Source organism: Salmo salar, chromosome 11 (assembly GCF_965601325.2).
Source record: "Salmo salar chromosome 11, fSalSal1, whole genome shotgun sequence".
NCBI classification, from domain to species: Eukaryota; Metazoa; Chordata; class Actinopteri; order Salmoniformes; family Salmonidae; genus Salmo; species Salmo salar.
In genome coordinates this window covers 102,287,738-102,314,639 of record NC_138301.1, presented here as the reverse complement: position 1 = coordinate 102,314,639, position 26,902 = coordinate 102,287,738, and the positions used below count along the sequence as shown (strand labels likewise).

The 26,902-nt window shown below is 45.0% G+C and overlaps 1 protein-coding gene across 3 annotated transcripts in view; it reads left to right on the top strand.

Annotated features, from left to right (window-relative positions):
* LOC106563207 (guanine nucleotide-binding protein G(z) subunit alpha) overlaps positions 1–26,902 on the top strand; it is a 55,222-nt gene that overhangs the window by 9,411 nt on the left and 18,909 nt on the right. The window contains exon 2 of one of the 3 annotated variants that reach the window (XM_045690010.2): positions 4,389–4,550. The exons of the other annotated variants lie outside the window; for them this stretch is intronic. The gene's annotated coding sequence lies outside the window, so the exon portion shown is untranslated. The remainder of the gene's footprint in view (positions 1–4,388; positions 4,551–26,902) is intronic. 3 annotated transcript variants of the gene reach the window in all.

Here is a 26,902-nt window from a genome sequence, read left to right as displayed (position 1 = left end):
AAGCATGGTGGTGGCAGCATCATGCTGAGGGGATGTTGTTGATCAGCAGGGACTGGGAAACGGGTCAGAATTGAAGGAATGATGATAGCGCTAAATACAGGGAAATTGTTGAGGGAAACCTGTTTCAGTCTTCCAGAGATTTGAGACTGGGACGGAGGTTCACCTTCCAACAGGCCAATGACCCTAAGCATACTGCTAAAGCAATGCTCGAGTGGTTTAAGGGGAAACATGTAAATGTCTTAGAATGGCCTAGTCAAAGCCCAGACCTCAATCCAATTGAGAATCTGTGGGATGACTTAAAGATTGCTGTACACCAGCGGAACCCATCCAACTTGAAGGAGCTGGAGCAGTTTTGCCTTGAAGAATGGGCAAAAATCCCAGTTGCTAGATGTGCCAAGCTTATAGAGACATACCCCAAGAGATTTGCAGCTGTAATTGCTGTAAAAGGTGGCTCTACAAAGTATTGACTTTGGGGGGTGAATAGTTATGCACGCTCAAGTTTTCTGTTTTTTGTCTTATTTCTTATTTGTTTCACGAGAGAAAAAATATTTTGCATCTTCAAAGTGGTAGGCATGTTGTGTAAATCAAATGATACAAACTCCCCCCAAAAAATCTATTTTGATTCCAGGTTGTAAGGCAACAAAATAGGAAAAATGCCAAGGGGGGTGAATACTTTCGCAAGCCACTGTAAATTGGCTCAGTGTTTGTCTTTGTTTTGGGTTTGTAATCCAGTCCAGGTATACTGGGCCAAAGTATCATCTCCCCGGCACCCGTGTGGAGGATACAATAAAATCAGAGAGAGAGGATTTATGACTGTTAGTTGGACTGAACCGAATTGGGGTGGGGTTTTGTCCGTTCATAGTAACATTACAGTAAATAAGGATTCGATTATCATTGAGTCTTATAAATTAATTGATGTAGATTTACATCTTTCTCCAGTCCCTTCCTCTCTTTCTCTCTAATCTGTGTTGGCGCTCAGAACCAGGCCCTGTGTGTATGCCTGAGGACAATGGGCCCTCCTCCCAGCACTCCTTACTGGGGGCAGAGCAGAGGGACTAACAGAGCATCTTTGTGTTTCATTCCTCACACATAACTGTAGTCATATGACAGACAGCAAGGAGGTGGAGGAGGGGAAGGGTGGTGGCGGGGAGGGATGGAAGAAGGGAAGGGTGGTGGCGAGGAGGGATGGAGGAAGGGAAGGGTGGTGGCGAAGAGGGGGGGATGCTCTGGACTGGAGGACCATCGGGGGTGTTGAAGAGTGTTTCAGGGGCGACAGTATTTGAGTGTGTGTGTGTGTGCTGTGACCATAGCGGCTGCTGGCTGTAGGTCAGGAACCTGGACAGCACGACCAAAGTGTCCCAGGGAAATAAATGAAGCCTACCCAGCTAGCGCATTTGGTTCCTTGGAAGTTGTGTGAACATACATTTTTGGTTTCCCATTGATTCTGGGAACAGATCAATGTAAATAGTCGGGGTGGCCACTCGATTAATTGTTCAGCAGTCTTATGGCTTGGGGGGTAGAAGCTGTTAAGGAGCATTTTGGTCCTAGACTTGGCACTCCGGTACCACTTGCTGTGTGGTAGCAGAGAGAACAGTCTATGACTTGGGTGACTGGAGTCTTTGACCATTTTTTGGGTCTTCCTCTGACACCGCCTAATATATAGGTCCTGGATGGCTGGAAGCTTGGCCCCAGTGATGTACTGGGCCATATGCTCTACCCTCTGTTGCACCTTATGGTCAGATGCCGAGTAGTTGCCGTACCAGCACCTGTGCCTCGGGCTGCCCATCAGGCTCGCCCAGGTGGGACATCGGGTGGCGCCCCTAGGGGGGGTGTTGGGGGGTACTGTCACGCCTGCTCCCTCTCTTCCCCCCTGGTGCTCGAGGGTGTCAGGCTCCCCAGAATTACGCACTACTGCCACCATCATTACGCACACCTGCCTACCCCCGTCACGCGCATCAGCAATTATTGGAATCACCTGGACTCGCTCACCTCTGTCATTGCCTCCCCTATATCTGTCTGTTCCCTCGCTCTGTTCCCCACTTCAGCATTGATTGTCACATGTCATTGTATACCCATGTGCTGACGCTGTTCCTGTCTTGTTCCATGTCTGTTTCAATTAAATGTTTGACTACCCATACCTGCTTCTCTACTCCAGCGTCGGTCCTTACATCGTGCTTGGCCACGCAGTCGTGGGTGAACAGGGAGTACAGGAGGGGACTAAGCACACCTGAGGGGCCCCAGTGTTGAGGATCAGCATGGCATATCTGTTGTTGCCTACCCTTACTACCTGGGGGTGGCCCGTCATGAAGTCCAGGATCCAGTTGCTGATTGAGGCATTTGTCCCAGGGTCCTTAGCTTAGTGATGAGCTTTGTGGGCACTATGGTGTTGAATGCTGAGCTGTTGTCAATGAACAGCATTCTCACATAGGTGTTCCTTTTGTTCAGGTGGGAAAGGAAAGTGTGGAGTGCGATTGAGATTGCGTAACCTGTGGATCTGTTGGTGTGGTATGCGAATTGGAGTGGGTCTAAGGTTTCTGGGATGATGGTGTTGATGTGAGCCATGACCAGCCTTTCAATGCCCTTCATGGCCACCGACGTGAGTGCTACAGGGCGGTAATCATTTAGGCAGGCCACCTTTGCTTTCTTGGGCACAGGGACTATGGTGGCCTGCTTGAAACAGGTAGGTATTAAAGACTCGGTCAGGGAGAGATTGAAAATGTCAGTGAAGACACTTGCCAGTTGGTCTGCGCATGCTTTGAGTACAAGTCCTGGTAATCCTTCTGGCCCCACGGCTTTGTGAATGTTGACCTGTTTAAAGGTCTTGCTCACATTGGCTATGGAGAGTGTGATCACACTGTCGTCCATAACAGCTGGTGTTTGCATGCATGCTTCAGTGTTGCTTGCTTCGAATCAAGCATAAAAGGCATTTAGCTCCTCTGGTAGGCTCGCGTCACTGGGCAGCTCGCGGCTGGGTTTCCCTTTGTTGTCCGTAATAGTTTGCAAGCCCTGCCACCTCCGACGAGCGTCAGAGCTGGGGTAGTAGGAATCAATCTTAGTCCTGTATTGACGCTTTGCCTGTTTGATAGTTTATCTGAGGGCATTGCGGGATTTGTTATAAGCGTCCGGATTAGTGTCCCGCTCCTTGAAAGCAGCAGCTCTAGCTTTTAGCTCGGTGCAGATGTTGCCTATAATCCATGGCTTCTGGTTGGGATATGTATGTATGGTCACTGTGGGGACGACGCCGTCAATGCCACTATTGATTAAGCCAGTGACTGAGGTGGTATCTCCTCAGTGCAATTGGATGAATCCTGGAACATATTCCAGTCTGTGCAAGCAAAACAGTCCTGTAGTGTAGCATCCGCGTCATCTGCCCACTTCCGTATTGAGCAAGTCACTGGTACTTCCTGCTATAGTTTTTTCTTGTAATCAGGAATCAGCAGAATAGAATTATAGTCAGATTTGCCAAATGGAGGGCGGCTAGAGCTTTGTATCCGTCTCTGTGTGTGTAATGCTTTCTTTAGGAGAAGTATCGGAGTCAGGCGCAGGACACAGGTATGAGTGCAAACAAAACGTGTTTACTCAAAACTATAATCAAACTTTTCCCACAGTAATAAAACATAGTTGGGAGAAACACCTCCAACAACTACAAAACAGGAAACAATCACGGACAAGACAAACAGGAAAGCCAGAGGGTTAAATAATGAACATAATCAGGGAATATGAAACAGGTGTGTATAATTAAGACAAAACCAAACGAACAGGGAAACATAGATCGGTGGTAACTAGTAAGCCGGTGACGTCGACCGCCGAACGCCGCCTGAACAAGGAGAGGGGCCGACTTCGGCGGAAGTCGTGACAGTGTGTGGAGTAAAGGTGGTCTAGAGTTTTTTTCCCTCTGGTTGCTCATGTGACATGCTGGTAGAAATTAGGTAAACGGATTTAAGTTTCCTTGCATTAAAGTCCCTGACCACTAGGAGCGCCGATTCTGGATGAGCATGTCCTTGTTTGCTTGTGGCCTTATACAGCTTGTTGAGTGCGGCCTTAGTGCCAGCATCGGTTTGTGGTGGTAAATGGACGGCTCCGAATAATATAGATGAGAACTCTCTTGGTAGATAATGTGGTCAGGCGGGCAATACTTCAAGACTTCTTTAATATTCGACATCGTGCACCAGCTGTTATTGACAAATAGACACACACCCCCGCCCATCGTCTTACCAGACGTAGCTGCTCTGCCCTGCCAATGCACAGAAAACCCAGCCAGCTCTATATTATCCATGTCGTCATTCAGCCACGACTCGGTGAAACATAAGATATTACAGTTTTTAATGTCCCTTTTGGTAAGATAGACTTAATTGTAGATCATCAAGTTTTTTTTCATATGATTGCAGATTGGCCAATAGTACTGATGGTAGTGGTACACTCGCCTCCGAATTCTCACAAGGCACCCCGACCTCCGCCCCCATCTTTTCTTCACACGAATGACGGGGATTTGGTCCTGGTCTTGAGAAAGCAGTATATCCTTCGTGAAAAAAATCTTCGGCCAGTTCGAGGTGAGTAATCGCTGTTCTGATGTCCATAAGCTTTTTTCGGTCATAAGAGACGGTAGCAGGAACATTATGTACAAAATAAGTTACAAACAATGCGAAAAAACAAACAACATAGCACGGTTGGTTAGGAGCCCGTAAAACGTCAGCCATCCCCTCCGGCGGCATTAACCATGAATAATGCCTAAGCAAATTAATTTCCATATGTCCTGTCTGTGCTAGAAGTTTAAAACAGTTAACCCAAACTAAGCTAGCAGTGTTATTGAAACATTATTTAATTACCTTCAAATAACCTATAATTTCCATTTTCAGAATGTCAATAAAACTTCCCAGGAAAACTTTCAGGGAACCATAGAAAAACATTCTCAGAACCTCCTTGCAACCTAAAAATGTACGTTCCCAGAAATGGCTTCATTCCCAGAACCAATGGGAAACCAAAAACGTATGTTCCCACAACTTCCAAAGAACCAAATGTGCTATCTGGGTATGCTAATGAGGATACCTTTGTATTCATGCATTCCAACTATGCCAGTATAATAGGAAACAGAGTGAATTATATTATGCTGCTTGATGAAGTTAAACAAGTATTCAGACTGATTGAACTTTCGTAAACAACATTATATTTCAGCTGAATTTTCCTCATCCTGGCCCAATGATGAAACCACCAACTGCAGGATGTAACTGACGGTGGCTTACAGCAGACACAAAATGGCGGTTCCCCCACAGTTTCCAGTCTGTTGCAACAACAACATTTTTGACATGACCAATATGAAACTGTGTTTGTGCATGTGTTAGTAGAAGGCAATTCCACGGTAACAGAATTGCGCTGAGACTTAGATTTTTCACTTAAAATGTATGCCAAACAAAAAACATTGATTTCAAAGTTGAACAAACCGTACATCTCTATGCACAATGACTACTTTTAACAATTTACACTGAACATTTTACAAAAACAAGTGCAAGAACTATGCAGATGGAAAGTTTGGTAACAGAATTTCAGTAAAATATCCCTCTTTTTTTTATGTGACCACATTTTCCCACAGCTGTTAAGTATCTGCTGCTTATGATTCAAAGATGTCTGCAGAAAAGAATGGGGTGTAATTTATGACATGACACCTTGAATTTGAAAACATATATTTTGGTTATTTAACTACAGTAAGTGAAGAGGATTTACACCCGGTAACAGAATTGCAGTTATGAAATTTTATCATGGGTCCCTGATCTGTACTACACAAAAAATGCATAATTCTGGATATGAATGGCATTTTCTTCATGGTGATGTCTCCTAAATAGGTACACAAAGGTAGAAATATCCAATATCCTCCTTTGGATATGTAGGTATTATTCTACACACTGGCTATTATTTGAATGAGACCCAACACCAAACAAGACCAAATTTGGTTGGTCCAGACCGGACCAAATCTGAACCAATCAACCAATCATATGTTTAACAAGTCTGGACATCAAAGTAATAATAATTAGGTGGATAATAGTTTCAGTATAGTTAGTTTTTTAAACAGATTTGTTAATTATTTTATTTCAGTTTACTGAATTGTTTTTTCATGATTGGTTTTCATTTTAGTTTCAGTTTTAGTTGAATGTAATAACTGTGGTGTACTCAACTGTGTACTGAAGTATACTTTACTTTTCTTTACTGTACTACTCTACTGTGCTCTACTGTACTGTAATGTACTGTCCAAACTTGTTAAACATAGACATCTATGATTGGTTCAGATTTCTTTCAGTCTGGACCAAGTCATGTACGTCGATGTCTGGGACAAATGAAGGCCAGTCCATACGTCTGTGGACATTGAAATCTGAATAGGATCATTTTTAAAACTAAATATAAGTGTTATTAGCTGGCAGGGGTCTTTACCTCAACATTGTGTTTATATGTATTTCTGATAATTTTTTTGACTTTTTCTAGTAGATGTTTTCTAAGACCCCTTTTCTATCTGTTTGACAATAAATCAAAGCCTTCACACACACACACACACACACACACACACACACACACACACAACACTTGGAGAAAATAGGCTTTGTACACATCATAAATAATGTCCACATAAGGTGGAGGCAATTGTGTTTCCTCAAGGTCATTGATCATTACACTATGTGATAAAGTACCAAAGGCATCTATAAGGTCTAAAAACACAATGTAAAACTTGGTGGATTCATGCTTGAAGTCATCGATTCCTGTTTTTAGGCAGAAAACAAGCACATTCTTGCCCTGTTTTTCCATATATGCCTTTTGTTAGGGAGAGAGAATGCCTATAGCTACAAGCCATGGTAGTATGCAGGCGAGCAAGCATTTCATGAACACTTTCTAGACCGAGGGCAAGAGGGAGATGCCTCTCCATGTAGATGGATCATCTGGAACATTGTCTTTTTAGGGTATTCTGTGGATAAGAGCACCCTTCCATGAGTCAGGTACCTTTCCATTCATCAGACAGACTGACACACACACATATACATACACACACACACACACACACACACACACACACACACACACACACACACACACACACACACACACAGACACACACACACACACACACACACACACACACACCACACACACACACACACACACACACACACAGCTTGCTGGACTCTCCACCTTGTACCATCCTTTCTCTTGAGTAGGCTGGCTCACGGCTCTGCCTGTGCACAAACGTGCCATTGTCAGCACTGGCTGGCCTTGTGATTCAGTGTGACCCACTCCATCGGCGGGACGGGGAGGCAGAGGGGCGCAGGCAGGCACTGAGGCGAGGCAAACCAAACACAGACCCTTATTACACAATAGGATTTACTACACTGAGCCACCACCCCCACCCTGCTCCCAACTTTCTCTACAGCTCACTGTTTTGAACAGATGAAAAATGAACACTGCCCTTCAGTGTTTACCATGACATACAAGCAGTGTACCGAGGGGTATCCAAGCATAGACCTCTTAGCTAAACACCCAGGCCCAGAAAAAGAGTAAGTGAGTGTACCAAATGTTGAACAAACACAATGGTCAAGGCCAGATCTTCAGTCTACACTGTAAGTGGCCCATGCACAAATGTTCTCAAACAACTGAATGATTGTCGGTGTTGAAAACCAAAACATTTATCAAATCATTCAGTTAAATAGCTATTATTAGGGCACTTGGTAACGTGTGTGTTGTGTATAAGACCACAGCATACAGTGTGTTTTTGAGAGAAGCTTAGTCGTTGTGCTGGCGGAGGAAGCATTACTTAATACTGTGTGCTTTCTGTGTGCGTCCATATTTGTGTGGTGAGACAAGTTTAAGGCATGGGGTTGGTAACACTTTATTTGAATGTTCCCTCTTAATCCCTACATAAGATAATCATAAACATGAATTATATTGTAATTCTAAGTGTAACAATAGTTTACGACAACAGTCTGTGCTGTAAACATGTTATGACAGAAATGTTTGATTAAGTGTTACAGTGAAGAAGAAAAAATAAAAGAGTTAAGAGGAAGAATTCTCATGGTAATATTCTCTCGATGACGTTATCCCTGGCAGGAAAGAGTAATTGTGAAGTTGGCCCGCAGTCCTATCCCAGCAGCCCCAATAGGGGAGTAAATGCTCTCACTATGACCCAATCCCACACATCCCACACCCAGCTCCCAGAACAGGGGAAGATGCCTGGGATTTCCTGAGGCCAATTAAAAGTTCTGGCACGAGTCCGGAAGGAAGAAACTTCTGGGTGTCCTCTGATGCACCCCAGGAGGCTTAGGAAATTAATGATTATAATAAATGACTTGAACTTGCTGATTGAACACAAGGGCCCAGATCTGGTTGCAGCTCTGATCCATTTATCCATATAGAATAAAATGAGACTGTCAGAGGCCCTGAGCTTCACCTCATATGACAGGAGTTCAGGGTAATCCTGGGGGAAAGTCAGCTGACACATATTGGAGTAGTTAAGGTGTTATCTGCTAACCCCGTCTCTCCCCCCTCTCTCTCCCCTCTCTCTCCCCTCTCTCTCCCCTTCTCCCCTTTCCTCTCACTGTCATGTGGGAGAGAGAACCCAGACCCAGAGTTCTGATGATGGACTAATTTTTAGGGCTTTTGAAGACTCATTTGGCATTTGTGATCTAAATGTACAGTATAGTTTGATTCAGTGTACTATCTGTGCAAATTCCAAGTCTACTGGGTATCTGACAGTCACACTAATGTCTGATAATGCATTGTATATAGAGGCCTGTTTCCAAGGTTTGATCTATTTTAGCAGCATTCCATTCCTCAAGGACAAATTACATAGGAAGGTAGGATTATGAACTGGAATCATGTCTGGGTCATTATGGGGAAACGAGGACCAGCATATTGAAGCAACAACTCTATTTGGGCCAAAGTCCCAATCTTGCATAAAGCAACACTGAAGATCACTCAGTCTGCGACTTACATCTCCTATGGTTCGGACGTAGGACGGTACGAGCGAGCTCACCGGCAGTGACTCACTACAGCGAGACAGACCATTTTCTAGGTTGGAAAATGTGTACTTCAATTGTCTCCAGAATGCAAAGCATTCTCACTAAATGTCCACATTTATTCAACATATGAAGCCAGTCATCATTTTCAGAGGCAGGTAAACATTGTGCTGTCTGTTTGTGATGGAGGGCTGTAGTGGATTTACAATGATCTGTTTCTCTGCTGCCTGCGGGATATTATATCGACATTTTGGTTCTGGTCTGAGTTTTTAGACCGTAGCGGAGCCTGCTGGTTTTGTATGCTTGGTTTTGCTTCAGTTTAAAACTCTATTTTAACACATTCTTGGGTGAGCATTTCGATCTATTGGATCAAATTCAATACATTTTGAATTATAATAAAATCCAACACTAATGAAACCCTAAAATTGATTCACGCCTTGGAACGTCTAGGGTGGTCATGGGTCATTCCTCCTCTAGTTCTTAACCAAATACTGTAAATCAATCATCTCCAGTTAATGAATTTTGCAGCACAATGCAGGCGATGCATTAATAATTACAGTGATTTCTCAGTATTCCAGTATCAGCCATGTAACTCTTGCTGCCTCAGTTTATCATCGAAAGTTTCCACCACAATGTCAATATCAGTACTTTTTACTCAATCAGTTTGTTAATCATTATTTAAAATGCCAGTTTTGTGACTATGTATTGTTTTCTTCTAGCTACTTCAGTTTAGCTCACTCTAAGTTCCCGGGATCCAGCACTTCTACTATTAAACACTGATTTACAGCTACTATCTGGTATTAAACTGTAGGTTAATCCCTCAACTGTTAAATATGATTCTTAGCAGCATTATGCTGTTAATAATCCAGACCTTTTGGACCTTTAAACACACTTGTCCACCCACTTGTCCACTGAGAAGGTGTTTTTCCCCACCCAGGCTCTAGAATAAGACCACTGCTTACTGTCTGGCAAGGTTAGTGGGATTTTCTCAGTTTCAATTGCATTTGTGTAAGTAATAGGTTAACTTCTTAAGGGTAATTTGGCAAGCAAGTTAGCTAGTTGAGTGAACAGAGACTGTACTTTAGATAGATGTGGGAGGAGTGAGTTTTAGGATTGTTAAATTATTGTAAATATTTGCCATTCTATGTCGTACATGCGTCACTAAACAACTATAGTAAACACTCCTATTAAAATAAGTGCTAAGTGCTACTAACTTTACCCTTCCTCATCCACTCCCTCTCTTTCTCTCGCCATCTGTCCTTCTCTTAACTTTATATTTCTCTTCCTCTGCCTCCCGGTCCCAGAGTGCTTTGCTTTGAGCTAAGTTCTCAGGAACAATTAAATGGCTGATTTAAGTCATGTGTACCCCATCCACCAGTCAGACGTCACAGTGCGCCTCAGAATCCCTAGCTTGGTGCGAGAAAGATTTAAAACTCGTGTCTTCAATACAAATTAGTAATTTTCTACAGAACAGGAAATTCCAGGGCCCTGCTTTTTCTAAGTAAATTAACAACACATATGTGGCTCAGTATTATTGCATGGCCTCATCCCATTGTTCACTAACTGATTTATTGGAACAAAAGGCCTGTGTTGGCTAAATAAATTATTTAGGCCCAGAACCGTCTCATGGTAAATGTTTTGATTTACAATTTTTATTGCATTACTAGTTTGTTGACAATGGTTTCACTGATCAGTTGGTTGGTCACAAGGCTGGCAAGCCATTGTCTCTGTGTCCTTGTCTGTCTATTGACACGTTCACCTGCAGCCCTCCCATCCAACCAGCTAGAATTCACAGGAACATTAGGTCCAGATTTAGTTCACTCTAAGACAGATCCTTGAGTTTCTTGCAGAGGAGGCTGGTGGGAGGAGCTATAGAAGGATGGGCTCATTGTAATGGCTGGAATGGAATAAATGGAAGAGTCTCAAACACATCAAACATATGGAAACCTCATGTTTGACTTCCATTCTATTTATTCCATTCCAGCCATTACAATGAGCCCTCCACCTAGCTCCACCCACCAGCCTCCTCTGGTTTCTTGGTAGCCTAAGAGAAAAAAAGATGCTATGATTTTGACTCTCAACATTTATTGCTTTTAAGGTGGTCTAATTCAATCACTTTAATTCAATATTAAAACAATCTGATTGGCATCCTACTTTAAGTTTGGCGATGACGACAAAGATGAAGAGGTAAAATTGCATGTCAAGCGGCATGGATCTAATTTCTTAGTATAACTGCACCAGGGTCGTTGGCACACAGTTCCACATGCAGCTGTATGAATGGCAAAGGCAGTTTGGACAGCCTCATGCACACCATTGATCGGTGTAAGTGATCAGGAGTCCCATCAGGTCAGCTCTTCTTTCACTCCCACCTTTCTTTACCATAATCTCGTTCACCAAGCTAAGCTTGGCACCGCACGTGAGCCTACTCACAACCTATTTAGGTTGCACTGCATTTCTCATTATGGTTGAATACGCTATAGGCAAATGTGTCGCACATCTCAATTGTCTCCATGTCTACCAGGGGAGCCAGGTCAGGGAGGGTAACTAACTGTAACTGACTGACCAGTGAGTCTGGTGTCCTCAGTACCCCCAGTCTGCCAGGCTGCTCCGGCAGGGAGTAAACCCTCTACCCTCCATCTCTCCCAAACTAAATGGAACATTAAAAGCATAAGCATTGTGCAAAATGATATGAGTGCTATTTCACAGTCTTTGTGGAGTGGGGTTGGCTGAGAGAGATAGAGCGAGATGGGAGAAAGAGGGGGAGATGGGAGAAGGAGGGGGAGACGTAGGGAGAGAGAGAGAGATGGGAGGAAGAGGGAGAGATGTAAGGAAAGAGAGAGAGATGGGAGAAAGAGGGGAGATGTCGGGAGAGCGAGATGGGAGAAAGAGGGGGAGATGGGAGAAGGAGGGGGAGACGTAGGGAGAGAGAGAGAGATGGAAGGAAGAGGGAGAGATGTAAGGAAAGAGAGAGAGATGGGAGAAAGAGGGGAGATGTCGGGAGAGCGAGAGAGTAAGTGAGAGAGAAAGAGAGACGGGGGATAGAGAAAGTGAGAAATGGGCGAGAGAGAGAAATGAGAGGGAGAGGGAAGAGAGGAGGGGAGGTAACCTCACCGTGATATAAAGTAACCAGTGATTGATTGCTGGGAAGAGGCCTGGGGTGTGAGTGTGTGTGCATGTGTTATGCGTGTGTGAGGGGGAGAGGGGGGTAAACATTGTGAGGGGGTGGGGGGTATGCGTTGTGAGGGGGAGACGGGGTGTATGCGTGTGTGAGGGTGGTATGCGTGTGTGTGGGGGGGGGGGTATGCATGTGTGGGGGGGTATGCATGTGTAAAGGGTAGAGGGGGGTATGTGTTGTGAGTGGAAGAGGAGGGTATGCGTTGTGAGGGGGAAAGGGGGGTATGCATCTTTGAGGGGGAGAGGGTGGTATGCGTGTGTGAGGGGCGTATGCGTGTGTTGGGGGTGAGGGGGTATGCATGTCTGAGGGAGAGAGGGGGGTATGTATGTGTTGGGGGTGAGGGGGGTATGCATGTCTGAGGGAGAGAGGGGGGTATGTGTGTCTGAGGGGGAGAGGGGGATATGCGTGTGTGAGGGGCGTATGCGTGTGTTGGGGTGAGGGAGGTATGCATGTCTGAGGGAGAGAGGGGGGTATGTGTGTCTGAGGGGGATATGCGTGTCTGAGGGGGAGAGGTGGGCATGCATGTCTGAGGGAGAGAGGGGGTATGTGTGTCTGAGGGGGAGAGGGGGATATGCATGTCTGAGGGAGAGAGGGGGTATGTGTGTCTGAGGGGGAGAGGGGGATATGCGTGTCTGAGGGGGAGAGGTGGGCATGCGTATGTGTAGACATGAGTGAAGGGGGAATGGGGCATATTGCAGAATGTAACTGCTGGCGAGCTGCTTTACGTAACAACGGCATTCATTAATAAGACAGAGATGCCATTGCGCTTTTTGTCAGGACTTACATAACAATCTATTTATTGCACAAAGCCAGGCCTGTTCAGTGGCAGGAAAGATGAAGTGGTGGCACACTAGGTAGGCCTAGTAACCCTGGGCCTGAGGCTGCATGCTGCATGCACTCAGGACCATAGAGATAAAACTGCCCAGGACTGCTGTCTACAGTTTATCATATCTAAAACACCACATCTATAGATGTATTTCTGAATTTTAAAACTGCACTTCTGTATACCAGTATTTTGCTTATTTAGAGCATTGGGCCAGTAACCGAAAGGTTGCTAGATCAAATCCCCGAGTTGACGAGGTAAAAGTCTGTCATTCTGCCCCTGAACAAGGCAGTTAACCCACTGTTCCTAGGCTGTCATTGTAAATAAGAATTTGTTCTTAACTGACTTGCCTAGTAAAATAAAGGTTAAAGAAAAAAGAAAAAAGTGTATAGTATATTTCAAAACATATGATTCTGGCTGTTGTCTCAGAAATGGTTGGAAAATGGACAGCACAGTAGGTTTGCTCTACCTTAAACACCTAACATGATCTCTCTTGAAATAGAAAATCGTCCCCCTAAAAACATGAACACACAGCTGTACAACTCATTTATAAACTATTGGTACTTAATAAACAAAAACCCACCTTTTTCAATACTCATCACACTCTCTACTGTGCCTCCTTCATTTTTAAACATAAAAACCTGAGCAAAAACATTACTCCTGTGTGTAGCAATCACTAAGCATGACACTAGCACAAAAATAGCACCTGCTTGTGCTTCAAGTCTGGCTTGGTTTTCATTGTCTTGCTCTTCAACCTCTTTTTAATTCAGCCCAGCCAATTGGATAAAGGTAAGCTAGCAGACAGATCCCTTTGCAACCTCTTTTTAAGTTCTCGTTATTTGTATAATAAAAAAAGACAATGTCCACACTACATGTGAAAAAGAGAGAAAAAGATGGCTCATTCAGAAATTGTCATGTGTAGATTGACTGTACATTAGGACATGGGCCACAAATAATACAATTGCTTCAAGAATATCGTACACAACATTTGCCATTTCCATAAAAAAAGAAAGAGTCTTGCTAAGCCCTGTATAAACATCAATCCACCTCAATATACACATCAATATTAACACCAATACACGAAAAGCTAAACACAAATAATATTAACAAGAATAATCTCCAGAGTTAGCATCCCCTGAGACCGGAGCTGTGTTCGAATACTCATACTAGCCCCACTAACTGTACTATTTGTGACGTAAATTGAGTATGTAGTATGCTTATTGGTCATAGTATGGATATAGTTAGTATGCCAAAAGTTGCCGGATGTCGTAATACATTTTCCAAGATACGAAGTATACAAGCAGTGGGCACTATTTCCGTGCTTTTAGGGCCCATAATGCAATTCTTCTGAAAATGGGCATGGCTTCACAACGGTTTCAGATTAGAAGAAAATAGCGGAAAATATGCAGCCCAAATCTGACGAGAGTGGATACAAATTCATTGCTTTAACTAATTATGATAAATGTTAAGAAAATGTTGAGCAATGTAATAAAGTAATGACTTTTCAAATAAGTTACGTTGCGTTGGCTGACAATTTGTTGGGTACGCTATCCTTACGAACTGCATAGCATATCATAACAGCAGTATGTACCAGCATGTTAGCTAGCTACCTAATGTTAGTTGGCTACTAATACATCGAACTTGCCAGTATATTAAGTATATGCTATCTAACTAACTACCAAATGTTTATTGACTTGATTATTCATGTAATTCTTAGCTTAGCTAAGTGGTATAGTCGTTGTGCGTTCTCAATGGACATTGTTAATTAGGTGCGTTCGTAAATATCTATTCCGATTTCAGAGCACTCTCGTCTGAGTGTGCCAGAGCACAGAATAACTGATGAATTTACGAACGCTCAACACCCATTGAATATGGCCGGTGTCAGTAAAAATGCATTATTAAATTGCTGCCAGCTGCACAGTTACAGTCACCAACGCTCTGGATAACATGAAAACATTCTAACTAGCTCTGCTAGGGCAAGTAAAATGGTAAGATTGAGTTGTTATCTCATTTGTGTCTGGAAGTAGCTAGCAAGCTAGCCAATGTTAGCCTGTTAGGACTGCCGTTGTGAGGTCAGAACGCTCGGATCAACCCTACTCCTCGGCCAGAGCTTCCAGTGTGTGCTCTGAACGCTCCGTGAGCAAAATTCTCTTAATTTACTAACGGACAATCTGACAATGCTCTGAATTTACGAACGCCCAGAGCGCATCCTGGCACTCCAAATGTAATTTACGAATACTGTAAGTTAACACACTTCTGTTCATCGCGCTGTAGCGTACATTTGACCTTATTTTAGCACCCCAAAAACATAATACTTTCAGGTCAACTGTAATATGAATACAATTGTAAAGCACAATTTCTCCCCTTTCCAGCAAAATCAATGACGAGACCTTCATGCTGCCCATCTCTGCATGATTGAAGAAGGCAATGAGCTTCGTCAGGTCTATTTAAAAATGACGGGTGGGGAAGCAAAACCTACTGCGTGATAGGGAAAGACGAGATAAGCCGTTTTGGGAAACGGCTTTTTTCACCCGATCTGTCCAACTTATCACCTCGAAAATGTAAATAGAACCCGATAAAGAGTTTATATAATGTGTCATTACATACCTATTTGAAGGGTTGTGTCAATTTTAGCGTCGTTGTAAAAACCCAATTCAAATTCATCTTCAGAAGTAACGGCTTTTGAGAGTCATAATGGCTTGCAGTGATGATGCAGAGAATGAATGCATTCAGTTATACAATTGACAAGGTATCACCCCTTACCCTGTCCCTGTACCTCATGACACGTCACAATTTAACGTACAGTGTCGGAGGGGTCAGTTTTTCAACTTTTCTCCAATAATATCGGGCCATTACCATGTCAATCAACGCTTGAATAGAAACGTAGTTCACACCCCAGATTGATACCAACACAGTTGCTACAGTCCCATTAGTTTTCATTGCAGCCTCGTTTGAATACCACGGTTGCGTAAATTTGTACAGAATGGGGTTAGTCAACAGTACACCCTTCGTAAGATGTCTAGCAAGTAATTTCTTATGCTAACAAGCTAGCAAGAGGTTGCATAGCAACAGCATCAACTTCCGTTAGACAGGCATAGCGCTAGTACACTCAACTGAAAGGATACCGTTCGTTTACAGTATACTAAAATCAACTAATAGTATAAAGTATGTAGTATATACTCATTAACATTTACATTACATTTAAGTCATTTAGCAGACGCTCTTATCCAGAGCGACTTACAAATTGGTGCATTCACCTTATGATATCCAGTGGAACAACCACTTTACAATAGTGCATCTAAATCTTTTAAGGGGGGGGGGTAGAAGGATTACTTTATCCTATCCTAGGTATTCCTTAAAGAGGTGGGGTTTCAGGTGTCTCCGGAAGGTGGTGATTGACTCCGCTGTCCTGGCGTCGTGAGGGAGCTTGTTCCACCATTGGGGTGCCAGAGCAGCGAACAGTTTTGACTGGGCTGAGCGGGAACTGTGCTTCCTCAGAGGTAGGGGGGCCAGCAGGCCAGAGGTGGATGAACGCAGTGCCCTTGTTTGGGTGTAGGGCCTGATCAGAGCCTGAAGGTATGGAGGTGCCGTTCCCTTCACAGCTCCGTAGGCAATCACCATGGTCTTGTAGCGGATGCGAGCTTCAACTGGAAGCCAGTGGAGAGAGCGGAGGAGCGGGGTGACGTGAGAGAACTTGGGAAGGTTGAACACCAGACGGGCTGCGGCGTTCTGGATGAGTTGTAGGGGTTTAATGGCACAGGCAGGGAGCCCTGCCAACAGCGAGTTGCAGTAATCCAGACGGGAGATGACAAGTGCCTGGATTAGGACCTGCGCCGCTTCCTGTGTGAGGCAGGGTCGTACTCTGCGAATGTTGTAGAGCATGAACCTACAGGATCGGGTCACCGCCTTGATGTTAGTGGAGAACGACAGGGTGTTGTCCAGGATCACGCCAAGGTTCTTAGCACTCTGGGAGGAGGACACAAGGGAGTTGTCAACCGTGATGGCGAGATCATGGAACGGGCAGTCCTTCCCCGGGAGGAAGAGCAGCTCCGTCTTGCCGAGGTTCAGCTTGAGGTGGTGATCCGTCATCCACACTGATATGTCTGACAGACATGCAGAGATGCGATTCGCCGCCTGGTTATCAGTAGGGGGAAAGGAGAAGATTAATTGTGTGTCGTCTGCATAGCAATGATAGGAGAGACCATGTGAGGATATGACAGAGCCAAGTGACTTGGTGTATAGCGAGAATACGAGAGTGCCTAGAACAGAGCCCTGGGGGACACCAGTGGTGAGAGCGCATGGTGCGGAGACAGATTCTCGCCACGCCACCTGGTAGGAGCGACCTGTCAGGCAGGACGCAATCCAAGCGTGGGCCGCGCCGGAGATGCCCAACTCGGAGAGGGTGGAGAGGAGGATCTGATGGTTCACAGTATCAAAGGCAGCAGATAGGTCTAGAAGGATGAGAGCAGAGGAGAGAGAGTTAGCTTTAGCAGTGCGGAGAGCCTCCGTGACACAGAGAAGAGCAGTCTCAGTTGAATGCCCAGTCTTGAAACCTGACTGATTAGGATCAAGAAGGTAATTCTGAGAGAGATAGCAGGAGAGCTGGCCAAGGACGGCACGTTCAAGAGTTTTGGAGAGAAAAGAAAGAAGGGATACTGGTCTGTAGTTGTTGACATCGGAGGGATCGAGTGTAGGTTTTTTCAGAAGGGGTGCAACTCTCGCTCTCTTGAAGACGGAAGGGACGTAGCCAGCGGTCAAGGATGAGTTGATGAGCGAGGTGAGGAAGGGGAGAAGGTCTCCGGAAATGGTCTGGAGAAGAGAGGAGGGGATAGGGTCAAGTGGGCAGGTTGTTGGGCGGCCGGCCGTCACAAGACGCGAGATTTCATCTGGAGAGAGAGGGGAGAAAGAGGTCAAAGCACAGGGTAGGGCAGTGTGAGCAGGACCAGCGGTGCCTTCTTTTCAAAATGGTTGACGAAGTCATCCGCAGAGAGGGAGGAGGGGGGAGGGGGAGGAGGATTCAGGAGGGAGGAGAAGGTAGCAAAGAGCTTCCTAGGGTTAGAGGCAGATGCTTGGAATTTAGAGTGGTAGAAAGTGGCTTTAGCAGCAGAGACAGAAGAGGAGAATGTAGAGAGGAGGGAGTGAAAGGATGCCAGGTCCGCAGGGAGGTGAGTTTTCCTCCATTTCCGCTCGGCTGCCCGGAGCCCTGTTCTGTGAGCTCGTAGTGAGTCGTCGAGCCACGGAGCAGGAGGGGAGGACCGAGCCGGCCTGGAGGATAGGGGACAGAGAAAATCATAGGATGCAGAAAGGGAGGAGAGGAGGGTTGAGGAGGCAGAATCAGGAGATAGGTTGGAGAAGGTTTGAGCAGAGGGAAGAGATGATAGGATGGAAGAGGAGAGAGTAGCGGGAGAGAGAGAGCGAAGGTTGGGACGGCGCAATACCATCCGAGTAGGGGCAGAGTGAGAAGTGTTGGATGAGAGCAAGAGGGAAAAGGATACAAGGTAGTGGTCGGAGATTTGGAGGGGAGTTGCAATGAGATTAGTGAAAGAACAGCATCTAGTAAAGATGAGGTCAAGCGTATTGCCTGCCTTGTGAGTAGGGGGGGGGAGGTGAGAGGGTGAGGTCAAAAGATGAGAGGAGTGGAAAGAAGGAGGCAGAGTGGAATGAGTCAAAGGTAGACGTGGGGAGGTTAACCTCTATGGGCTAGGTGGGACGCTTGTTTGGGGTTGGAGGCAGCTGTTTCTTGTTGCCTCTGATTGGAGATTGTATTTAGGTAGGGGGTTTTCTTATTGTATGCTGTGGGTTGTTAAAACCTCTCTGGGCTAGGCGGGACGAATTCGTCCCACCTACGTAACAGCCACTGCCAGCCTGTGGCGCGATTTTCAAAACCTTAAAAATCCTATTACTTCAATTTCTCAAACATATGACTATTTTACAGCCATTTAAAGACAAGACTCTCGTTAATCTAACCACACTGTCCGATTTCAAAAAGGCTTTACAACAAAAGCAAAACATTAGATTATGTCAGCAGAGTACCAAGCCAGAAATAATCAGACACCCATTTTTCAAACCAGCATATAATGTCACCAAAACCCAGAAGACAGCTAAATGCAGCACTCACCTTTGATGATCTTCATCAGATGACAACCCTAGGACATTATGTTATACAATACATGCATGTTTTGTTCAATCAAGTTCATATTTATATCAAAAACCAGCTTTTTACATTAGCATCTGACGTTCAGAACTAGCATACCCCCCGCAAACTTCCGGGGAATTCGCTAACATTTTACTAAATTACTCACGATAAACGTTCACAAAAAGCATAACAATTATTTTAAGAATTATAGATACAGACCTCCTCTATGCACTCGATATGTCCGATTTTAAAATAGCTTTTTGGTGAAAGCACATTTTGCAATATTCTAAGTACATAGCCCAGGCATCACGGGCTCGCTATTTAGACACCCGGCAAGTTTAGCACTCACCATAATCATATTTACTATTATAAAAGTTTGATTACCTTTTGTTGTCTTCATCAGAATGCACACCCAGGACTGCTACTTCAATAACAAATGTTCGTTTGGTCCAAAATAATCCATTGTTATATCCGAATAGCGGCGTTTTGTTCGTGCGTTCCAGACACTATCCGAAATAGTAAAGAAGTGTCGCGCGCATGGCGCAATTCGTGACAATAAAATTCTAAATATTCCATTACCGTACTTCGAAGCATGTCAACCGCTGTTTAAAATCAATTTTTACGACATTTTTCTCGTAGAAAAGCGATAATATTCCGACAGGGAATCTCCTTTTCGGCAAACAGAGGAAAAAATCCCAAAGGCGGGGGCGGTCGGGGTCATGCGCATAAGCCCAGTGTCCCTTGATCGGCCACTTGAGAAAGGCGATAATGTGTTTCAGCCTGGGGCTGGAATGACGACATTCTGTTTTTTCCCGGGCTCTGAGCGCCTATGGACGACGTGGGAAGTGTCACGTTAGAGCAGAGATCCTTAGTAAATGATAGAGATGGAAAAGAAGTTCAAGAAATGGTCAGACAGGCCACTTCCTGTAAAGGAATCTCTCAGGTTTTGACCTGCCATTTGAGTTCTGTTATACTCACAGACACCATTCAAACAGTTTTAGAAAATTTAGGGTGTTTTCTATCCATATGTAATAAGTATATGCATATTCTAGTTACTGGGTAGGAGTGGTAACCAGATTAAATCGGGTATGTTTTTTTATCCAGCCGTGTCAATACTGCCCCCTAGCCCTAACAGGTTAAAGTCACCCAGAACTGTGAGAGGTGAGCCATCCTCCGGAAAGGAACTTATCAAGGCGTCAAGCTCATTGATGAACTCTCCAAGGGAACCTGGAGGGCGATAAATGATAAGGATGTTAAGCTTGAAAGGGCTGGTAACTGTGACAGCATGGAATTCAAATGAGGAGATAGACAGATGGGTCAGGGGAGAAAGAGAGAATGTCCACTTGGGAGAGATGAGGATTCCAGTGCCACCACCCTGCTGGCTCGATGCTCTAGGGGTATGCGAGAACACGTGGGCAGACGAAGAGAGAGCAGTAGGAGTAGCAGTGTTATCTGTGGTAATCCATGTTTCCGTCAGCGCCAGGAAGTCTAGGGACTGGAGGGTAGCATAGGCTGAGATGAACTCAGCCTTGTTGGCTGCAGACCGGCAGTTCCAGAGGCTGCCGGAGACCTGGAACTCCACGTGGGTCGTGCGCGCTGGGACCACCAGGTTAGAGTGGCAGCGGCCACGCGGTGTGAAGCGTTTGTATGGCCTGTGCAGAGAGGAGAGAACAGGGATAGACAGACACATAGTTGACAAGCTACAGAAGTGTTGTTTCTTGTATTATTGTCTCTTGTGTCTTTAGAGAACTGTTTCACTTTGATATCCTTTTTCTTCTGTCCTGATTTTCTCTTTCTTTTCTTCTGTTAACTAGATATTCTTTGTTGTTCTTCGTTAGCTAGCTAGCTTCTTCCAAAAGAGTCCCTAGCAACTGCTTAGCAACTGGTAAACAATTCAGCTAGCTAAGATAACTACAATTTTATGAAAAATAGTTATTTTTCAAAAGCCTATCTTCTTTGTTTGTTGCTTGTTTTTTCTCCTATTCAGTCTTGCAGTTTTCTTTTGCTTTTTCCGATGTACTTCACTCTAAAAACCATGTAAATTTCTATATTTGTAGGAGCTCATTTTTCAGCTGCTGCTGCTCAAATTGGAGTTCCGGAACATTTAAGTATGTAGTATACAGTATACAGTTAGTATGGGTATTTGAACACAGCTCGGGTCTGGTATCTCGTACGTCTGTAAGTTAATGGAGTAAGGTTTGACGGAAGTTTATGCAGGAGGGCTTCAAAGAGACTTCAAAGAAGGCCAGCCTACTTTCTGATACAGAATGTATTTTATTTATTAGGATCCCCATTAGCCGATGCCAATGGCGACAGCCAGTCTTACTTGGGTCCGACACATAACGAAAAAGAGATCATTTGCATACATTATTGAAACTATCGCCCATAATATTGCGTAGTGCACTGTGATAAACTCTGTCCAATTGCTTAAATACAGTGGTACAGTAGCTGCATTCATATAGACAATATCGCTATAGTCTATAACCGGTATGGATGTTGATTGAATGATTTGTTTTCTGCTATTTAATGAAAGGCATGACCTATTCCTATAAAATAAGCTAATATTTATTCCTAATTTCTTAACTAACTCATCAACATGCTTTTTGAAAGATAGCTTTTCATCACCCAGATTTCCAGATATTTATAAGACAAGATCAATGAGGGCATCATCCAATGTACGTATGCATAAATCATCAGATACATTTTTACGTGATATGGAGAATAACATATACTTGGCTTTACCTGCATTAAGTACCAATTTCAGTTCAACAAAGGCTTTCTGCAAAGCAATTAAGGCAGATGGAAGTTCCGAAAGAGCCTGGTCAACCGTGGGGGCAATAGCATACTGTAGCAGTTTCCCAACCGTACTAAGAAGGAAATATTAGTACAGTTGAGAGTCACTGTCTCTTTGAGGGCACAGCGGTTCCATACTTCCACGTATCAACCCGAGAAGGCACCCAGGTCACAGATGTTTGCCCTGGTCCACCTAGCAAAAAAATGGCTAGAACCCGCAACCCTCTATACTGGGGTCATCGTGGAAAGAATAGTGATTGACCACTACATCCGGGGCTTACCTTACGAGCTAAAGAAGGTTGTCAGCCAGGGCAATCCCACCACAGCGGCTGGAGTGGTGAACCTTGTTTAAAGCCACGCCGAGCAACTGACAAACTGCTCAAATCCAGCCGACTGGATAGAAACACTCCCAGGAAAAGGGAGGCCTCAAAGAAGGAGCAAGATATCCCAACTGCAGAGTCCCCGGGTTTGGAAAGAAAGAATCCAAAGAGTGGCTGGAGAATGTGGGTGCAAGGACCCTGTTTTACAACCTGAAGCAAGGGCTAGGAATAGAGGGGTTGATACCGACACCCGGGAGTGCTACCGCTGTGGAGAAATAGGACACATCACATGGAACTGTCCCAAGAAGGAGGAACCCATGCAGGTCGACATTTCTTATCTACACCACTGCCATGTCGTTTCTGCCCATGTCCAAGCCCACTGCCATCCCCCGCACCTCAGTCGGATACAGGTCCAAGGTAAAGAAGTAGATGCTCTTCCAGACTCCGGGAGCATTGTCTTCCTTATCGTGCCTTCACTACTAACCCAGTTGCAGAGGACTGCCGCTCCAACCATGGACATCACCTGTGTACATGCTGACACCAAAACGTGCCCAACCGTAGATGTAGAGATTAACTCCACCAGTGGGTGGTTCAGAGGTAACCTAGAGTTGATTGAAAACCTACCATATCCCATGCAACTGGGTGGCGACTGTCCATATTTTCAAGAATTGTGTAAAGGACTACAGGACAAAGGAGATGGCTGTGCCAGTAATAGGGCATAACCAGGTCCATTTACATTTTCCAGTGAAAATAAAATAGAAGAACAAGAACTCCCTGACCTATGAAAGGAAAATGAACAAATTGGTTCTTATGCCCGACTCCCGTAGCCGAAATTCGATTTCTCCTGGGAGAAGAAGGGGAAGGAAATGACGAAGACGTTGGAAACCGAGTGGGGATAAATGGGCCAGAAATGGTGGAAGAGGAGGAAGAAGAAGCGCATGGTGAGGGGCCTGGAAATTCTTATACCAATGAGATTTTTCCTTCCGAGTTAACACAGTATAGAGGAAAGTTTCGTCCTGCTCAGCTGGAAGACCCCACACTACAGAACGCCAGACAGAATGTCAAGGTCATAGATGGTATATAAATCCTGTACTCACTTTTCCTAATTTTTCCATGAGAAGCAATCTCTTATACCAGGTCACGAAGTCCAATTACGTCACAGTGGAGCAGTTGTTGGTTCCAACCCCGTTTCGGCAGACAATGCCGAGCCTGGCCCATAGCCACTTGTTGGGAGGACATTTACAGAGAGACAAAACACAAGAACGGGTGTTACAACACTTCTTCTGACGTGGTTGTATGCGGATGTGGTAAGGTATTGCCAGGGGTGTCCTAACTGTCAAAGAACCTCACCCCTTCCTGATTTACGAAATCCCTTAATCCCGTTGCCAGCGATGGACACACCATTCGATATAATTGTTATGGCTTTAATTGGACCATTTACCATGGTCTGCGAAAGGTTTTCAACATCTACTGGTCGTGGTGAATTATGCCACCAGGTATCCCAAAGCTATTCCCCTGCATAGTGCCAACACCAAGAGCATCACCAGAAAGCTGCTACAGATGTTCACCGTGAAATCCTGACGGACCAAGGTAGGGTGTTCATGTCCAAGGTGATGAAATATGTGTGTAAATTGCTTCAAATCAAACAACTGCACACTTCTGTATATCACCCCCAGACCGCCGGCCTAGTCAAGAGATTTAATAGAACCCTGAAATCTATGCTCAGACGGACCATGGAGCGGGATGGGCGAAACTGAGATCAGCTGCTGCTGTTTTTGATGTTTGTCATAAGAGAGGTACCCCAGGCATCCACTGGCTTTTCCCATTTGAGCTATTGTTTTCCCACAGGCCCAGATGATTGCTAGATGTGACAAAAGAGAACTGGGAACAGCCCAGCCCCCACAACACTGTCATAGAATATATTAAAGAAATGAGAGAATGCATAAACAGTGTAATGCACATTGTGAAGGAACATTTACAGCAAGCCCAAGAGTCGAATGTATAACCACCGTCCAGCTCAACCCCGAGAGTTCACCCCAGGGGATCGGGTTATGGTGTCAGTACCCAGGACAGAATGTAAATTCCTGGCCACATGGCGGGGTCCCTACAAGGTGCTGCAGAAAATGGGGCCTATGAACTACCTCATCCGTCAGCCAGGGAGAAGGAAGCCAGAACAGGTGTATCATATTAACCTGTTGAAAAAAGTGGGTAAGTCAAGAAGCATGGTGGGGGTGGGGGGGTGGGGAAACAAACATACAGACTTCAGTACTTTCGGCCACTTCTCCTTCTACCGAGAACCTGCTGGAAGATATTACCCTCGGAGATGTATCACCTTCCCAGACTTACGTGAGTTGGTTATGAAAAATAAAGATGTGTTTTCATCCTTACCAGGACATGCCCATCACATCCAACATGACATCATCACGCCTCCGGGGATAAGGGTTCATCAAAAACCTTACCGGGTGCCAGAAGCGAAGAGAGCTGCAATAAAAGAAGTGGGGAAGTTTTTGGAGCTGGAAGCCATTGAAGAGTCACACAGTGCGTGGTCCAGCCCAATAGTCCTGGTGTTGAAACCAGATGGTACAGAACGATTCTGTAATGACTTCCGTAAGTTGAATGTCATTTCGGAATCCCATGCCGAGAATAGATGAGATTATAAAAAAAACGGGGAAATGCCCAGTTCATTAGTACACTTGACCTAACCAAGGGGCATTGGCAGGTTCCTCTGACCCCTGCAGATTGTGAGAAGACGGCATTCTTGACTCCAGATGGCCCGTTCCAATATGTGCGACTGCCCTTTGGACTTCATGAAGCCCCCGCCACGTCTCAAAGGCTGATGGACCGCATTCTGCGCCCACCTCAATCGTATGCTGCAGACTACCTGGATGATGTGATAATCCACAGCCACACATGGGAGGAGCACCTAATCCGATTAACAGCGGCCATACATGCCCTTTGGGAAGCAGGACTCAAAGCCAACCCAAAGAATTGCATGCTGGGGGTAAGTGAAGCAAAGTATCTGGGCTATTCCACAGGGCAAGGGTTGATCAAACCACAAGAGAAGAAGGTCACTGCGATCCAGAATTGACCTTGACCAGTGAATAAGAAACAGGTACGGGTTTTCCTGGGAATAACCGGTTATTAGACGTTTCATCCAGGATTATGCAATAATTTCAGGACCCCTGTGTGACCTGACCCGGAAGGCCCAACCTGCCATGGTACAGTGGAACCCTGCAGCCGAAGAGGCATTTCAGAAACTGAAAACTGCCTGTATTCGCTGGATTTTTCGACGCCACTGGTTATACAGACAGATGCATCAGACACTGGAATTGGAGCTGTACTCTCGCAGGAAGTTAATGAAGAGGAATACCCTGTACTGTACATTAGCCGTAAATTGATTCCCTGTGAAACCAAATATGCAACAGTGGAAAAAGAGTGTTTGGCAATCAAATGGGCTCTGGAGTCCTTGAAATATTATGTTCTGGGCCGCAAGTTTTTATTGATGACAGATCACGCTCCCCTTACCTGGATGAAGCAGAATAAAGACATTAATGCCTGGATCACCCGGTGATTCCTCAGCCTCCATCCTTTCCACTATCGGATCGTCCACCGTTCGGGGTCTAAACATGGTAATGTTGATGACATTTATCGTATGCATGTCATGTTTTCTTCGACCACTCTGACCACAGGGTCAATGCTGAGGTGGAAGGTATGTAGTGGTTTCAGGGGTTGTGTTGTGGATGGTCGTTATGTGTCTGCAAGGTTTCTTTGTTTTTTGGCTGCCAGGACCATGGACAGCAATGTGAAGTATTCCCCAGAGGCAGGACCACAGACAGCTCAGGGGAAACTTCTAGACTGCAGCAGAACAGCCACACCTGTCTCTAGTTGTAATAGCCAAACTGCAGACAGGTGAAACCAATCCGTTCCTCTACCTAACTGTGCCCTGAGTTTTCTTTCTTTGACCCCGGCAGGTGAAGGAGTAGGAAATTATTGGAGAGAGCGTACAGTGGAGAAGGAGGTTTTAAAGAAGGAAATTATGATTTCAACAAGGATTGGACCCCCAAAGACAAAGCTTGGAGGACCTTCCACTGGTGGCGAAGTGTTTACTTTGTTTGTTTTGGGTTTTGTATATCAAGAATGCTGCCAAAGCCTGCTAGTAATAAACCGGTTTAACCCTTCACTTGGACTGGTGTTGTGTGTTTGTATATGTAAACCCTGCCGGCGCCGAAAGCGCTGGGGTTAGCACCCGAGATAATCGTCAGATTTAACATCAATCTTAAGCAAGGCGTCTAGCACATCACAAGTAGAAAGCTGTTGAAATTAAAATAAAAATTCACTCGAAATTGACTGATCTTCTATCGAGCCAAATGGAGGCTGGGAGAGGGTCAGTCGACTGACTGACCAGGGTCAATTGAACCACAATTTCTTTCAAATATAAAGCCTGCCGAGATAAAATGCTATTTAGAAGAATCACTTCAGATTTTTCTCAGTAATGATGCCAGAGTGCTGACAATGAAGGTGGTCATGATGGAGTAGAAGGGGGGGGGGGGGGGGGGGGCGGAATTGGACTGCCTCAGGCATGGAGGGTGGGGGCTTCGAGCTAGGCTAGCTTGACTCCACACACCTGCAGCAGTGGATGGCATTGGGAGGCGCGGTAGGCTGGTG